The sequence below is a fragment of the Dermacentor variabilis genome, chromosome 1 (genome assembly GCF_050947875.1).
Source record: "Dermacentor variabilis isolate Ectoservices chromosome 1, ASM5094787v1, whole genome shotgun sequence".
In the NCBI taxonomy this organism is placed as follows: domain Eukaryota; kingdom Metazoa; phylum Arthropoda; class Arachnida; order Ixodida; family Ixodidae; genus Dermacentor; species Dermacentor variabilis.
The window spans coordinates 240645354-240662754 of record NC_134568.1 but is presented as its reverse complement, the minus strand read 5'-3'; the positions used below and the strand labels follow the sequence as shown (position 1 = coordinate 240662754).

Sequence of the window (17401 nt, the reverse complement as noted above, 5' to 3'; positions counted from 1 at the left end):
ATTCTTGAGAAATGTATACATGCTATGATTTTTCTTTTTTGTTCTTTTTTTCGTTTTTTCATTCTTTCGTTTTTTCGTACTTTTTTTAACCATTCTACAAAGCAAGCAAATTGTTAGTATTATCTGTGTGCTTTTATGTAATACTGCTTAGACGAAGAGTACCAATTCAGTTTTTCTTATGATGATGTTTCTCTGATTAGTGCAAATGTACGCACTTCATTGGGTCAAATTCTTCATTCAGCATGCTGAATTGCAAACTCCGCACAATAACGTGGTTAAGGAATTTTACTTTTGGTACTAAGAACTTTGGTAGTAATTGCTTGAGGTTCAGCAACAAGAGAAGTTGAAGCCTTATTTCGTTTGACGTTGTAGCAGCTAAAATTTGTCCCATGCTTTTCTTAGTTTGTCTTGAACAAAATAAAATAGGGTGAAGCAAGTCTCAGTGAGTAACAAAACATGCTGCCCAAGTAAAATGCTGGCATGTTTTATAAAATAGTCTTTTCTACCAGTGTGCAACGTAATACTTTTCTTCAGTGTGCAGTTGTTTGTCAATTACAGATTCTAACAAATGTTTCCTGTCAGAACTGTGTAGAGAATGTGGTTGATTCTGTCTAGGCTAATTATTGCTGGTGCTGTGTGCCGTGCATAGCATTGACCAAATCTGCTGGAAGAGTGCTTCAGTGAGTAGTGGAAAATGAGCCGATATGTATAGTTCACCTATTTGGCCTGTAATTTTGTTTCTTCATTGTAAAAGTGTCATGCCTGATAACTGTGGCCCTTATAAGCATGTGCTAGAATCTCTGCCAACTTGTTCATGGTTGTACAGGAGTGTACATGGTTGGTCTCCTTTAGGGAAGACACATCAGCCCCATACAACTTCAACATTTCCTTTATGTGGAAAAAAAAGGGGGCCGTATGGTGCCTACATGGACATCTATTAAAGGTTAGCCTGCTGGGTCTGACGTAAAACTTCGGCTGATACGAGCAGTACATATGTCTAACTACAAAGGTTATATGTGTGAGACTCGCCTTTTGTTGTCTCTTCTCTGTGCAGTCTCCACATTCTTTAGTAACATAAAATCACAGGGCTATACGTTAGGGAAACTTTTCCTACCCTAGTTGATGATCTTTAAATTAAATTACAACCATACAATTTTAAGAATGTTATGCTCTGTAGTAGACTGTGATGTCATTAGGTGGGGAGAAATAAGTGTATTGTGGGCAGCAGCTTATAGAGGGTTTGCAAGAGTGGGGAAAGAATTTTACCATGTTATTAATTAAGCTATCTAAATAAGACTGCAGCGTCAGTAATGTGATGTGGCTCAATTAGAAAAGTTTCTGTGGAATTGGTGTGTGTAATCATTAATATAGCTAGCGGCTGTGTGGCATTAGGACAATATGAATGGCATGTCTATGTTTGTCAAATCGCAATTTGGCTTGGCATCTGGGAAAATGTATTGCTGTTTATAATTTTGATGCCTCACTTGCTAGCTACGGCAGTCAGATTTTGCTGGAGGTAAAATGCGAAGATACCCATGTACTGGCATTTTAGTTCATTTCATAAAAAGCATCAGGTGATGAAAATGGATCCAAAGCTCTCCTCCAGTGTTCCTCATAGTTGTAGGTGCAGGGCTGCAGTATTTATTAGCTTCACATTTGTTTTTATTGTGTAAGTTGTTTCTATGTTACATAATAAGACAGCTAAATTATAAAAAAAAGCTCCCACTGTCTATTTTTCTCATGTCTTGTGCTTTTCTTCACTACTTAACCCAAATTCCGTGGCACACATAACTAGATTGTCTTCTGTAGCTGGAACCCACCCCACTTTAAAGAAATGTTGCTGTCTCTCTGCTTAAGTATGAGCATTATGAGCATTCTCTATTTGGTATATGATCTCTGGAAGTGGTAAAGTAATAAGCATATTAATTATTTAATATAGCAAAGGTTTTCAAAAGAAGTCTAGACATACAAGCATCAAAAGATCGTCAAAGTACCTGAAGTTTTGTTATTTGAATTTTTATGAACCACAAGAAAACCAAGCAAGATAGTGATGACATGCCAGACACCATTGATGGTATATATATGGTACCATCTTTTTTGTTAAATGTTTTGCTCTGCTTTCATGGAACACCCTGAAGATGTTTGCATTAATTCTATTTATTGTTATTTGCAGTATTTGTTGGCCTCATGGGACATTAGATGCATGTAATGTTCTTGCCATTATGAGTGAGTTCTGACAGCTCACTCACCTCTAAGCTCTTACCTTGCCTTGAAGTTGTTTGAAGTGCTGTTGTGATGAGCTGTTTGATGTGAAAAGCTACTTCAGTACAAATTTTGGAGAAAGTCTTTGTTCTTCCATGCTGCAGGCTTGCATTTGACCAAACATCTTGCAGCAGCTTAATTCCCCCAGACACTCTGCTTATATTTCTTTCGAGATTGGTACTTTTCTATGTAAAATTTTTTTAGTGTCAGTGTTGTGTACAAACTTGGCTGCATAAGCATTAAGTCAGGTAAAAACTGACTGGATGGCTGTTGAGCTCATTGAAAATAAGAACTGAAAGAGCAATCTCTATATTGGTCACCTTGCTTCTTCGTTGACCTTTTTCTGGTAAGTCTAAATGGCAGACTAGTTGCTTTAGGCTGGATTCATACACAATATTAATTTTTATTTTCCAATGACATAAACAAGTACTGATGTGAAGTGCGTTATTAAATAAAATTGACTGTGAAAGCCAAATGGCTATGTGAGGTTCAGGCAGAAAATAGTCATGGTTGTAGTTGAGGGAATGTATTATTTAAAGTTGTGTGCCATAATATGAAAGTTCTTGTGCTAGTTTTCTTTGAAATTTTTCTTTTTCTAAGTTATTATTTCTTGTGACAAATAGAGCTCTGCGTTGCTGGTGTTCTATTCGCGGTACAAATAGGCAGTGTGATGCAACCAGAACACAATTAACATTGGAAAGCGGACAGGGTGTCCTATACTCTTAACTGAAAAAAAAAAAAGGCAGGATTAGTGCTGTTGAGAGTAAGTGCGCGTCCTTGGCGTTTTCCGTTATTCCCTAGTGTCCACCTTTATTGAGTTATGAATTCGCAGCAATGCTCCTGCCTTTTAATGCTTCTTCAATGTGTTGTGATAAATATTCAGTCAAAAGTGTGAAATCGAGTGGTTCTTGGAGAAGCGTCACAGAGCTTTGGCTGTTTTTTATACACACATAGGCAACTGAGTAGTTGCAGTTTATGGTGCAACTGTCTCAGGTGTCATCCATATTTTAGGAAAGGAGGCAAAACTCTGTACAAGGGAATACAGAAACTGCAGTTTGTTTGAATTGAAGCACCTGCCCCCCTTTTTTTTTTCTTTTTGCACAGTTCAGTTTTTCTTGCAACGAACAGTACACTTGGAATATGTAGGCTTCGGGTCGTAGGTTTCACCTGCTCTCGTGTATATTCCTGTTTATACTTTCTATCCTGTTAATGTAGGTGCTGGTTGTTTCTGCTTCAATAATTTGTGATTACTTCTATTTAATACAATGATTTTAATGTGTATATGGTATATTGACATATGAAGTGCAAACAAGTTAGGGCTGACCAGATTGTGTTTTTTTGCTTCCTCTTTTGCCACTTACTGTGATGTTCGCATGACTTTGACTTGTATGCTGATTTAGTCTGTGTCCTCTTTGATGACTGGTTAAAGGGTAGTGCGAAATCACATTATTGTGTTTTTACTTGTGAGAGGTGTTCTACTTCACACTTTTTAGTTTGCATATTTGTCCGTGATAGTTCAGCAGCTTAAAGTTTTCAAAACACAAAAACTGGGGCAAAAAGACTGAATTTATTGACTGTAACTGTTACAGCTAGGAAACAAGGAGTACAGTTTTGACTTGCCTCTGTGATGTAGGCATTAGGCTTATTCGTTCCTGGCCTGTGCACAAAGGCAATAAGGAAATTGAGGGTCTTCTTTGGTACCTGTGTTAAGACAAACCTGTCATTGGCTAAACATTCTGAACATTTGCAATTTGTTGATGCACTGTTTTTGTTGATTTAGTTCTCAGTCAAGAGTGCATTTGACCAGACATTCTAAACATTTGCAATTTGTTGATGCACTGTTCTTGTTGATAGTTCTCAGGCCACAGTGCATTTGACCAGAAGCCACTGTAGACCATACACTGGAGGTGTAAGCATGCTCCAAGTAGCTTTTCCATTGAATGTGCAGTCTCTTGGAGCACTTTTATTTTTGGTCCGAATGTTAGAATGATAGTTTTGGTGTTCCCTTTCGTGTTTGTCATGGGTGTAATGAGTGCTGTCTAAATAGGAGTGCCAAGTATACGTGTTTCTTCAAGCTGAATTGCAAGCTCATTTTGCACAGAGGTAGCATTTTGCAGTGGGCTCAGTTTAATGCCACGTTTACATGCATTACTTGCCTATTCCATCCACGATAAATTCGACGTGCACATCATCTGTGATGACGCCAGTACAAAAATTTTTATTTTGCCCCGGTGGAACAGTTGTCCCACCTGTCATCACTACTGCGAAAGGCACCTTTCAGTGTAGCAAATGACATACAGCAGCCCTCTTCCATTGCAACGAAATTAATCGGCATTAGTTTTGTTGATGGACGTAATGCACACTTTCAATTTATATTGTGGATGAAAGAGGCAAGTATGTATGCAAATGTGGTATTAAACTGAGCCAACCACAATATGCTACCTCCGTGCTAAATTTCAATGCAAATGAGCCAATGGTGTAGCTAAAAAAGCCATGTATACCTGGTACTTTTATTTATCGGACAATGGGTACATCATACACATCACAGCCAATGCATTCCAGTTGTTGCCACCTGTCAAAAAATAAAGCGCCTCCATTTTATAGACACCACTGTAAGTTTGCAATGGTTTTCAGTGATGTTGCTTGTAGTATGTGTACAGCTATAACTAGTTGCAGGTTTTTTCACTGATGCTGCAAAATTGCTGGCGACACTAAATGCTTGGAGTCCATGAAACAAAATTGAAGCTCATGAAGATTCAAGCAAATGATCCATTATGATCTAGATATAATATGGTGACCTTGTACTGTATCTTTGGGGAAGTGAAAGACTTGAGCATCCAGCTGGGCTGCACATTTGATCAACTTGCTGTACTGCAGTGCATATTTAAAGGAGTTGCTCAGTTTGCTCAGCGTTTTAATGACATCATGGCGCATCATTGTACTAGTTACCAGGTTCGACTAGCAAATTCTACTAATGGCATCACAGTGGCTTCAGAGCACAAGAAATTAAGGGACATGGAAAGGCTGAGACAAGACAAGCTCTGTTCTCTTCCCATCATTTAATGTGCTTTGTAACCATAATGAACAGCACCCAGCTTTCCATCTTACCATCCCTGCTTCTGGTGACTGCGATATGGGTTGATTCTTTTGTCATGATATTGCTCTTAGGAAGTGAGTGGTACATACCATGTGTCCCACATCACTTGTACGAAAATTAAATAAATAGAAAATGACACATAGCTGAACCAGAACCAAACCAAGGTGGTGATGTTTGCTGTTGCTTAGAGAAAGTTTGACTATTTTTTGTAGTTCACCTAATTCGGTCCAGCTATGTGGCACTTGCAAATGTTTAAATTTTGGCACAAGTTATGTGGGACACATGGTATGTATAAGTGTTTCAAGCAGACCTGACCCTATAAGTCAGTTTTATTGTGTTGCTGCTCCTCTTCTGTTTTTTCCTTACATTGCTTCAGCAGTGCATGGCTGTTTGTTTGAGTGTCTGTATGTGTGTATGTGCATGCACACACAAAGTTTTCATCATACTTTTTCATTACTTAATTGTGCATTACATATGGGCATCTGCAACAGCTGTGAAAGCCTGTGCACAGTGTTCTGCTAATGTAATGTAACATCTGCTAAGTTAAAATGAGCAGAGTGCCTGAAACCTACTTTTTTTATTAGATAAGGTGCAGCTGGTTTAAATGTTTCCTTCTTTGGCAAAAAGTTGTATAAGGAAACTTTCTGTAGTAATAGCTTAATGGCTGTGTTGGATGTTAGCCATTAGGAGCTTGTTAAATATGTGATACAGTTTTAAGTGGCTAGTAGCTTCTCTAGCTGAGAACCAGCACGTTACTGCAGAAGTTCATGGTGAATTCAGTTTTGTGGCACCGCCTTGTCCAAATTGCACAACATTGTCGTTGCTGGCATTGATCTGTTTCTGCTGTTTGTATATAGGTGAAGCCCAAGGTGCAAGGACAGGATTCTCCTGGCATGATTGGTTACCCATTGTACTAACTGTGGTAATTCTTTTCTTGATTCTGTTGTACTTAGCCTGTGCTTATTGTATCTGTAGTGCTTTTTGTGCATGACAAGACTTTTGTCAACACTTATATTTTTTAAAGTAAGCCTCGTTAAACTTGAAGTTAACACTTCCTGTGTTTGTCTTGATTTTATGAACAAACGTTACAAAGTGTTCCTTCAACTTTTATAATTAATTTTTAGATAAATTCTGAGTCAGTTGTATGTGTTTTGGCTGCTTGACCTATTGTAATGTAACTACTCCTGTATAGTACATTCATTTTTGTCAGGTATGCTCTTGCTACATGTTCCCACAAAATTAAAGAGACAGATTTTGTAGCTTTTTTTTTAATATACAACCTGGTTATTCTTTTTGCATAGGTGTAGCAGGGTACATGGAGCATGACTCATAATTTTGCTTTGTGTGGTTTCTGGTTTGCTTAGTTTTTGGATATTTTGTCACTGCTAGTCTTTGGCACAGTTATCTTTGTGGAAAAGTGGTTTTTCAGAGTTGGGAAATATTATTTGGTTATTTTAATGAAATAGCCTCTTGGGCACAGTTTTAGCATGATTTTCAACTGAATGGCTACCAAACACTGCCAAGTAGGTGCTGAAAATTGGTTTGGGTGCCAGAGACTAGCATTGACTTATAATAGTGAAGTAGCAGGATGCATAAATTTTTTTTATATTCTTTTTTTGTTCAGTTGACTCTAACTACCATGAGTCCAAAGGCCAGGTTGAGTCTGGGGCATTGGCGAAGGAATTTCCGAAGGCCTCTCAGCGTTTCAGGTAGATTATGTCATGTACCTCTGGTATGCATGACAACTTCTCATGTTCATATTTGCCAGATGTTGAGGGGAAAAATGAAGGAAACATTACATCATGCATTTTCATCATTTGGAGCTTTGATTCTACCCTTGCCAAGTTGTGACTGTAACGAAAATCAAGCTTGGTATTATCTATGGCAATACAAAGCAAAGTCTAAGTGCAGCCAACCCATGCACACATGAAGCCACTGGCCTTTCCATGCTGCAACACACACACACGTGCACTCATACAACAGTGGTACAATTAAGCATTGTTAAATTATGAAACTAAAATGTATTTTGTGAACAGTTTTTAGGGTATAGCTACTACATGTTAAAGAGGCCCCTAAACACTTTTCTGACTAATCATAGAATGGCTTCATTGTTAAAGTAGGTCATCCCGCAAATCTCGTGCCGCAGAAATTTGTCTAATCCTTGAACTATAAGTGGAGTTATTCCACCGATACCTGGCTTTCTCTCTCTTTTCGCCTCTGCTAGCGCGCTGGAAACTACACAGCAGAGAAGCCAAGAGGGCAAAGCCCCAGCCAAAAGTTCAGTCTCATGGTGGTTAAAAGGCCCGTTGCGGCACCCCGTGGCAGCCGCGGTAGAGTACGCTACGCGGCATGCCGCTGCCATCTCGAAGGCCTCCTGGAGCAGGCACAGCTACGCGGAGTGCAAAGATGAAATGATTCTTTTATCTCTTTGAGGTCGCATGCATATATATTTTTTTCATTTATTTAACTCAAAATTATCAATTATGTATTAGTGAGAATGTTCTTGTGATCACGAAATCAGCCAAATAGCATTGGTTGGCCAGCAGCTTTCAATCAGCTTTCGATGATGACATTGCGTATATGAGAGCAAGCATCTGTTCACTGTTTTTGACATGTTTGTAAATTCCCTGCTGTATGCAGTGCAATAATATTTGGCTCACATTTTCACAGGAGCCTTGTTAACAGATTGGCAACCTTCTTTTACTAGTTTCAAAAAGTGTTTCAGGGCCCCTTTAACCTGCTCAGATGACGACTGTGTTATTCTTGAGATTGTTGGTAAAATAACTTCTACGCTTCATGGTTCAACTGTATTTAGTTTTGCCATCATCCTTTTCCAAGTAACAACTAGCTCATTGAACTTGTGCCTTTTGTGTAGAGTGGTGCAGCAGTCTTTACAGGTCTCTGCTGTGCCACGTTGTTAGGTACTGCAACTCTCGGATGTGACAGTTCTCTCTTTTCTTGATTTATCATTTTTACTTATAAAGGCGACATTTATTTCTGACAAGCCTGTCATGAGACAGAAAAACAGATTGAACCTCTTCCTGTGATTTTTATATATGGAGCAAGTGAATTCTAGAGTACTGAATAAGCTTCAACATAGTTGTTTTGGAGGGGAAGACTTGTAAGGTTGCTTTTAATTAGTACTGTATAGAAATCTTGCATAGCCTCACCACCTTACAGCACATGTTCACTAGGCAATGTATTGCTAAGAATGTTCCCCCAATCTTGTTTTTCCACACTTGGAATATTTAAAGGGGCCTTGAACCACTTTTTATTGAAGTCGGGAAATGTATTTGGAGTTAAAATAGGCTTATTTCAAAAATACTTTGCCGCAATAAGTACTTCAATGCATTCAGCAGAAGCGGAATTATTTGCAATCAAATATGAATGATTTTCAGATAAGACCATACACAAGGGTGGCTGGTGAATATTATTAAGTTCCTTGGTATTGTTTTGTCATTGCCTGATGTATAGAGTACATGGATTCAAGTTTAGTTTTGCTTGGGAAAAATATGCAGCTTTTAAATGAACATTAGACCACAAGAAGGTGAAGAATCTCATCCGTGGATTCTGCTAATTTTGTTGTTTGACAATTTATTATGGCAAGATGTTTGAACTTTTATTGTCTCTGCATGCATTCCAGTTCAAAGTATCATTAAAGGCAGGTGTTGACACACATCATTTTATGCCAGGTATCTCTGGTAGTACGCAGAAGTTTCAGGGGTAGCACGTGCCTGTTATGGCCCCTTTCTGGCCGCTGGTCGTTGCCGATACTGCACCAGATGGAAGGCCTTGAAAGCTGCAGGGGAGGGCAGTTTGTCCGTTCCTTGCTTCATGCAGAGAAATAATATTGGGCTTGCATGTTCACAACAGCATATTTGGCTTGCCTGTTCAGATCAGGGGCATTTTCCTACTTTATCCAGCATGTGTTTCAGTGCCCCTTTAGTGTGTAGCCTTTTGAATGTGCATATCAGGCACTGCATCTGCTGAATTGTGTTGCATTCTAAGGCTCTTGACAAGATTTTTTTAGGTGTCTGTGTATCTGCTGCACCACCATTATGAAACACATTTTTTATGCTCTTAGATTTTCAGCTTGATCAGACTAGTTGCATTGTCAGGAAAAAAAAAAGCATGTAATTTCAAAGAAGGACGTGGCTTCCAGGAAAAACATGTTATTTACTCTAGACACCTAAAATTTTCAGCAGAATATTCGATTTTTTTGTACAGATTGCAAATATGCAGTTAGCTTTTTTCCAAGTCAATCGTATAAAAAGTAAACAAAATCTTGAGTTATAAATTTGGGAAGTGAGTTGCAAAAAGTGGGCTGCAGCAAGAGAGTTAAAATTAAGCAGGTACGTTCTTGAATGTCTAAAAAGAGCAGCTGGTCCAAAGTATCTTATATCTTATCTTATAGGGATGTCCAAAGTATCTTATATGCTACGCAGAGTTTAACGCCTCAAAATGGGAATTTAAGTGCTGGAAACTTAAAGCAAAGCTAATAGTTGCATTATAAATATGCTGGAGGTGAAGTTTCAGTTTTTAATAGTTTAACAAGCTAATTACTAAATTAATATGTAGTACAGTAATTAGGTCATAGCTGAAAAAACATTTATTTGATTTTCTTCTACAAATGTACTCTCCATGGCCAGAAGTAAATGTTCACAATTAGTTCCAATTTTTTTTCAATGTGGGACTGGGTTTGGGCATTACAGGGTTAATGTTTGTATCTATATTTTATACGAGGTTATGAAATTCTAAAGTTGCAGATTGCAAGTGAATTTTTTTCTTGAAGTTCAGGGTGCGAACTATAAAGGGGAAAAAATTTACAGGTACAGAAAAGAGCGTCTTTTGTCCTAACAGACAAAAGAGCATCCTGACAGGCAAAGAGCATTCTGACAGGCACAGAAAAGATGCTCCTCTCTGCGCTTTATTTGCGACTTGCAAATATAATTTCTTGAGAAAAACACAAAAATTTAAGAGTGATAAAATATACATTTAAAGCTATAAAACGAGGTAGCTTTCTTCTGAAGCAGCATTGAAGGATCATTTTTGATGGGAAAGCTAGCCAGAAAGATGCTTTTTCAAATGGGACCCACGTGGCCTGGCTCTAAGTGGTTTTAGAACGGCAAATGGCGCAAAAGGGGTCATTTTCGGTGCTTTCAAGGCCATACAAAGTATAAATAAAGTTTTTTCCTCAATGGCGTGTCATTTCAAGCTGGTTAATTGCCAGCAGGTGCGCTGCGATATGTAGATGAAAAAATAACAAATGAAAAGTAGATCTTTTTGTTTTTGTTTCCAAGACCCATGTCCCCCCTTAATAGGCATCAGAAGATGGCAGCAACCTTTCTTTACATTCGTATTGTCATATGCTTGTAGCAGATATGAAATGTTTAGGTAATTTTTATTTTCATGTAGAACATGGAAAGCGAGGAACATGGTATGAGAGTTTAAAAACTCTAGTTTGCAGATGTTGGAACGAACATGCAAAGTTAGAAAAAAAGCCTTCTGTAGGTCATGTCTGAAAATAACCTTTTTTCAGTGTAGACGCCCTACAGCCTTAGGAATTACTTTCCTAATTCGGATAAATGCATATAGTCTTATTCTAATGAGTTCCAAACATCTCATCAGAACAATTGTTTTCAGTCGTGTGATGTCAACAAAACTAGCAGTATGCGTAAATGCAACACTGCCTTCTAATGGTCTACAAGCTATTAAAGATAGTCATTTTTTTAGCATTAGTGATTGAGCCAATGAAATATAAATATCAAGCAAATTAAAAATGTAAACCTGCCATTCTATGTTGTTATCTATAATCACCCACATACTTAGCCTGATTTTTATGTAATCTTTTGAGCAAAGTATATTGCTGACACTGATGTCTGTGGGGTGTTGACAGTAAGTAGTATATAAGGTTAATTGTCACTTACTTATGCTCAAGGGCATATTCATTATCTTATATGTAACGTAGTTCTAGTTTCTGTTGCCAGTTTTTACCCAAGAACTGTGCGATCACCATATGTGGTATTCTCAGCTGATTATGAGAGTGACATTCAATAACTCTATTTTATTTTTCATTTTAGGCAAACTGGCTTTCTTGAGTGGCTCGAGCAAAAGGGTAACATTTGAAATGGTTGGTGGCATCAAATATATCCTCAAATTTCCAGATATCTTAAACATATTTTTTTACTTGACATGTGTGTGTCTTTTTTTCATAGATGCCAACAGGTCTTTTATTCTTTGATGACGAGTAGTATTTCAGCTGGAGACACTGGCATTCGTGCAGTCCATTCTTTGCCTGCATGATTCCTTGTTCACAAGAAAAAAAGAAGGGGGGTGGGTAATAATGAGGACCTGTCTAAGCATAGTAGTCTTGCAGTTGCTGTTTATAAGTAATTTTGTTTATAAGTAATTTACGAGGTCTATCCCAAAGGTTTGCTACATTTAAAAAAAATAAATTCCCATACTTTCAGTTGAATCAATGTGGTCACCTTCAAAATACTCCTCATTAGACACAATACACTGGTTGCACCTCTTCTGTTAAGTGCTTCACAATCGATGTCATTTCGTTTTCAATTGTCGTCACATCCCTGAAACGCCACCGTCAGAGGACCAGTTTGCATTTGGAAAGGGAAAAAAAAAAAAAAAAGCTTCATAGGGCTAAATCTGGCAAGTAAGGAGGGTGCTTCAGCAAAGAAATTCTGGGCCAGTAAATCTTGCAGTATCAATGTAGAGTACACAGGGACATTATTGTGCTGCAGAATCCAGCGCCCCTCTTTCGATGAATTTGGTCGCACGCAGCGCACGTGATCTTTCAGACGCTTGATTACCTCCACATAAAAAACTACATTGACAGTTTGACCTTCAGACAGAAATTCGTCGCGCAAAACTTCATGGTAGCCAAAGCATGATCAACATAATTTTTATTTTTGCTTTGTCCTTCCGGGCTTTTTTTATGGCCTTAGCTCATGGCGCAACCATCTTGGCACAAACCTTTTTCATTTCCAAATTTCCAGTGAAAATCCCGTGAATGGACAACTTTCCCAAAGCAAGTGCTTCTGATATCATTTTAAGTCATTCAGCAGTCACTGAGAACAAGATAATGCACCCGCTTTAGGTTTTCATCTTCGCACAAGATGGAGGGGCATCCTGAATTGCATCCTCCTTGGGGTCTTCACAACCTTAGTGAAAACACTGGACTCGCTTAAACACAGTTCTTTCCTTTAGGGCACCTTTTCCCATAAGTCTCTTGCAACATTTGGTGTATTTCTGCACCATTTTCCCCAATTTCACAAAAAATTTGGTATTGAACTTTCATTCCCTCTGTCCATCAATCTCCATTTCAACTGACTAAAAATGGGTTGCGCAGAAAATACAAGCATAAAACTTTGCCTTGTCTTCTGCCACTCCGGTTTGTACTAGAGGCCAGCGGGTGCCTTTCAAGTGCAGAGAGTGAGAGAGCAGTGCCGCTAAGCCGTCTCCTGCTTTTTACTGGCTCATGGCCTAAATTTTTGGGACAGACCTCATATATTGAAGGGTGACATTGTAATCACTGTATTTTAATATTAAGAAACTCTTCCTTTGTGTTTAGTACTTTCATGTGTATCTGTGTGCAGTGAGGTCTTTCTTCTCCTTCCCTTTAAAGAAAAAATTGTGTGTAGTGACAGTGTTCTATGTTAAAAGGCTACTGTGTAAGTTTCATGTGCTTCATACTTTCTTTGAAGCTTATGTGTCTACGAACACCCACATGCTTTACTTAGCCCGATTTTTATATCACCTTTTCAGCAAATTTGTTTGCCGACACTGAGGCCTGTGTGGCACTGACAGCGAGCAGCTTGCTTCCTGTGTCTGTGGCTTAGTCTGCATTTAATTGGAGCTGCCACTGCTGTTTAGATTTCTTCTTTTTTATGGTGAATCAACAGGGTGCCTGCCAAACATCAGAGCTTGCAAGAATGATAGTTATTGAAAAATGTTAACTGCTGGATAATTTGTGCATTTCTTCAAAAAATTGTTTGGTAAAGCATCCAAGACAATCGTAAGCAATATGTAAAGGTGGAGCTATGGTGTCGGTGTTTCTGTGACAGTTCTAGACCACCATTTTTCCCCCTATTTTTCGCTCATTTGTTTGTTGTTTCTGTAAGTACCTCCATATGTAGTAGAGTTGAAATTTTTGTAGGAGACAGAGAACCAGACACAGACAAGCACTTGTCTGTGTCTGGTTCCCTGTTCCTTATGTCAATCTAGCGCTTCAACTTTAGTCATGGATTACCAACTACCCCACTTCCAAGCCTTGCTACTTCCACATAGGTGATCGCACGTCACCACTGGTGTCATGACCATGCTTAGCCTGTGCTACGTTGCATTTGCGAAGTGGCATTTGAAGTGTTTGAGAAGCGTTTGAGAAGTGGCATTGTGCTTCAGAAAGGGGGGAGTCGGGAAGGGCAGAAGAGTGGCCAGCATATGCTTATTGATAAAATTTTTATATTTGCAGCTTTTTTTTTTCTTGCTGGATGCCACTGGAGGAGATGGAAGATTAAAAAGAATCACGGCTTTGTGTTAAAAAAATGTTCTGCATTCATTGCTGTGACCTGCAGCGGAAATATTACAGTGACCATACTCATTTTCGTTAGTGGATATATTGAATATATTGAAGTGCCCCATAATTATCCAATTGTCCCAGTAGCCTGATATCAGAGTACTAGGACAGGTTCATATTTTCTTAATGCAGCGCCAAGTAATAGTCAAAACACCCAGCCAGCTACTGGTTTTCATGAAAACAATGGTACAATGAGACAAATAACACATTCTCTCAAATCTGGCTAACGACCAGGAGGAACGTTGCATCACAAACATAGGGGCAGAGAAAGAAAATAATAGACGTGAATGGTATTTGCTACTTGATTTTTATTTGATTTGAGAATTCACTATTAAAAATGGTTGAATATTTGTTTCTATTCAAATATAACAGACAACAGCAGTTAAGTCTCAAGGAGAAATATTAATGCAAGTGAACACTATTCCAAATAACTAGGCTGCAGCAGAGCCGCACTTGCTGCACAGAGGCATCAGTTCCTGATTTAATGCATGGGAAGATAACTTGCTTGATAATAAGTCATTGAATAAGAATGCTTCTCATTTAGGGAGCCTATATACAAATACGTTGTTTCAATCTAGGTAAAGCAATTTATTATTTAAGTAGTGTAGTCATATTTGCATGCCTCTAACGCAGTGTATGGTGCTATAGGATTACCCATCTCTCCTTAAACACAGCTGTACATGCTTCTGGTGACATGCTGTTTGCTTGTTTCATTACTGTCAATCATAGTACGCCCGATAGCTGAAAGCAGTTGTTTCTCATTTTAAGTTGACTGAGCGTTCAGTTATGAATGGCATAACATGTACGTAACAAATAATGTCTGTTTTTTCCAAATAGACACTGCACAAACTTTATATTTCACTTTGTTTAGTAGTCATAAAATATTCAGTATTTGATTCGATATCGGAAGGTCATGTTTCTCAAATAATTGTATTCTATTTAATTAGCAAATTTCTCTATTCAAAAACCATACTAAATAAGAACTACTCGGCATACAGCTATTTCCGAACAGTGCCGGCATTCGAACGTGGAAGGCATGCGAGCATTCACATTCGATGGCAGCTTTGTAAACACTTAAGCAGGTTACTGAAAGCTGGTAAGCATAAGCTGGTTGCTGCAAAAATATCTGAGGGGCAACACAGCATAGTTGAGTGTCGAAAGATTTCTTCAGCGCACCTCATGTCTTTTCCGTGGTTCGGAATATTGTGAAGTTTATATTACCTAATTTCAGAGCAGAGAGAGATGTAATAACAGTTCTGTGTGTATGTTGCATCTGTGGTGTGAACACTTCCTTTAGTGGATGCACAGCACGGCCACTTGTCATTGGGGGAAGCACTGCCATTACAGGGTAGAATGGCAGCTTCATGGGAGCGCTGGCTGCTTTATCCCACTTGTACAAAAAAACATTAGAGAAATTCTTGCCCTTTCGTACTCGAAGCACATTGTAGCTTCACTTTGTGTAGCAGGCCCCGTTGAGGCCGAATGACGAATGCGGAAGAACAAAATAATTGCCGCTGTCGATGAGGCAGCCACTCGAACCTGCCGCAGTCGTGTAATGGCTATAGCATTTTGTTACTGAGCGTGAGATTGCCTTGGTCATGGGTTTGATTGCCGGCCAGCTGCGACGACCATATTGTGATGAGGGCAGAATATAGAACGCGTTTGTGCCATGTTTCATAGGGGGTCAATTCATCCGCAGCCTCGTACTATGGTGTCTCTCTTAACCCGCGTGCTGCCTTGGTACCTTATCAGTCAATTAACGCAAGTGACTTAACTAACCATACTTTATGAAAAATCCCCCTGCATTTGCATTGCACAGCGATAACCAACCTTTCAAGAGGGGCCTTGTTTCTAGGTGCTGTATATGCATCAAGCTGCCTGATCTATTATACCACTCTTCGCGTAGACCATTGACATGCAGAAGGTCGGGAATTTGAGTGGGCTACGGTTCCCAAAATGTCAGCAGCGTCCATGAGAAATGAGACCGTTGAACGAAACGGTGGTCTGGCGGAAGTGTTGGGTTTTGTGCACACACGATGTTGGATCTCCAAAATACGAGAATACAGCGTCATCTTCTCATCCACACGTTTACGGTGTGAAAAAAGGCACAGAAGGACTTTGAGCATAGGCTGTCGTAGCTTTCGCTAACCTGCCCGTCATGGTCTTCTTGAGAAGAATCGGTGGCTTTGTCATGGGCTGGGAAGTGACGCCGTAGTGAGCTCTGAACCAATATCGGCTGCCTTATTTTTCTTTTTTTTAATGGAGTTTCTCGAGCAAAACCACGATGTGATTATGAGGCATGCCATAGTAGGGGGCTCCGGAAATTTGGACCACCTGGGGTTCTTTAACGTGCACCTAAATCTTAGTACACGGGTGTTTTCGCATTTCGGCCCCATCGAAATGTGGCCACTGTGGCCGGGATTTGATCCCGCGACCTCGTGCTTAGCAGCCCAACACCCTAGCCACTAAGCAACCACGGCGGGTATTGGCTGCTTGAGGCGAGATGTTGCCGTGTAGCATCTCCTCTAGAAGCATTAATAACTGGCGGAAAATTGATTGTAAGCAAGCTGGCGCTAGTTAGTGTATGGTAAAAAGAGATGGGGACAGGCAAAGTTGTACGGTATAGCGCATCTGCACCATATACTGCCCTCTTCCCTGGCTTCTGAAAGAGGGAGTGATGTTAAAATCACAGCCTCCTGATTTTATTATACTGCCTGCCAATTTGCTCCAAAATGTATGAAAGCTATGGCCATCTTTAATGATGTATAAAAGCTAGTGGCCACCTTTAATGGTCCACAGCTTCAGAAGCCCTAACTTCCCAAACATTCTCCACTGTCCATGCTAGAACATAGGTTTTAGCCTCTCAATGTATCTCTTCCGTGTGCAACTGTGAACAGGGCCGCTATTTTGTAGCGATTCCTTCCGCTCTATTTTATGCCAGCCTTGTCATCCAGCACTCACGGCTGGCTGTTCCCGTTGATAATGCGTGCGGAGCATCACTCTGACCACCGAAGAAATGGCACAACCAACGGAAAAGGCATCGCTGCAAAATCGTGGCCCAGGTGTGCAAAGGAAGTGGACGTCGTCCAAACTGCCCCCCATAAACTGTGACCAACACATCAGAAAGTGCCACCCACAGTGAGCTCTTCTCTTCCCCCTCTCCCGCACCAGTCTTGGTGCCACTGTTAAGGCACAAATGTAAAAACATGGGAGGTTATGCCAAAACTTTTCACGCAGCTGACCTTGACATTCCTCTCTAGGTTGCCATCAACCCAAGTACAGCACAACACAGATGTCTGCATGCATCACAGTGTCTGTAGCACAGGTGCACATGTCCTGTTCATTTGTTGGGGTCAGTATGTTCCTTCACCCGCGCAAGACCTTCGCAACAGAGGCAGTTGCAGCATAACGAAAAGCACTTTTGACATTCTGTGCAGTTCTCACCTTGC

The 17401-nt window shown here is 39.7% G+C and overlaps 1 protein-coding gene across 4 annotated transcripts in view; it reads left to right on the top strand.

The window, feature by feature from the left end:
* Nucleotides 1-14298, top strand: part of Prp4k (Pre-mRNA processing factor 4 kinase) — a 130066-nt gene extending 115768 nt beyond the window's left edge. The window contains exons 18-21 of one of the 4 annotated variants that reach the window (XR_012823331.1): nt 6217-6281; nt 6984-7068; nt 11440-11489; nt 13848-14298. The gene's annotated coding sequence lies outside the window, so the exon portion shown is untranslated. Of the gene's footprint in view, nt 1-6216; nt 6282-6983; nt 7069-7583 lie in introns of all 4 variants that reach the window. The other 3 variants (XR_012823330.1, XR_012823332.1, XR_012823333.1) reach the window with 3 other exon arrangements.
* The last annotated feature ends 3103 nt before the right edge of the window (nt 14299-17401 follow it).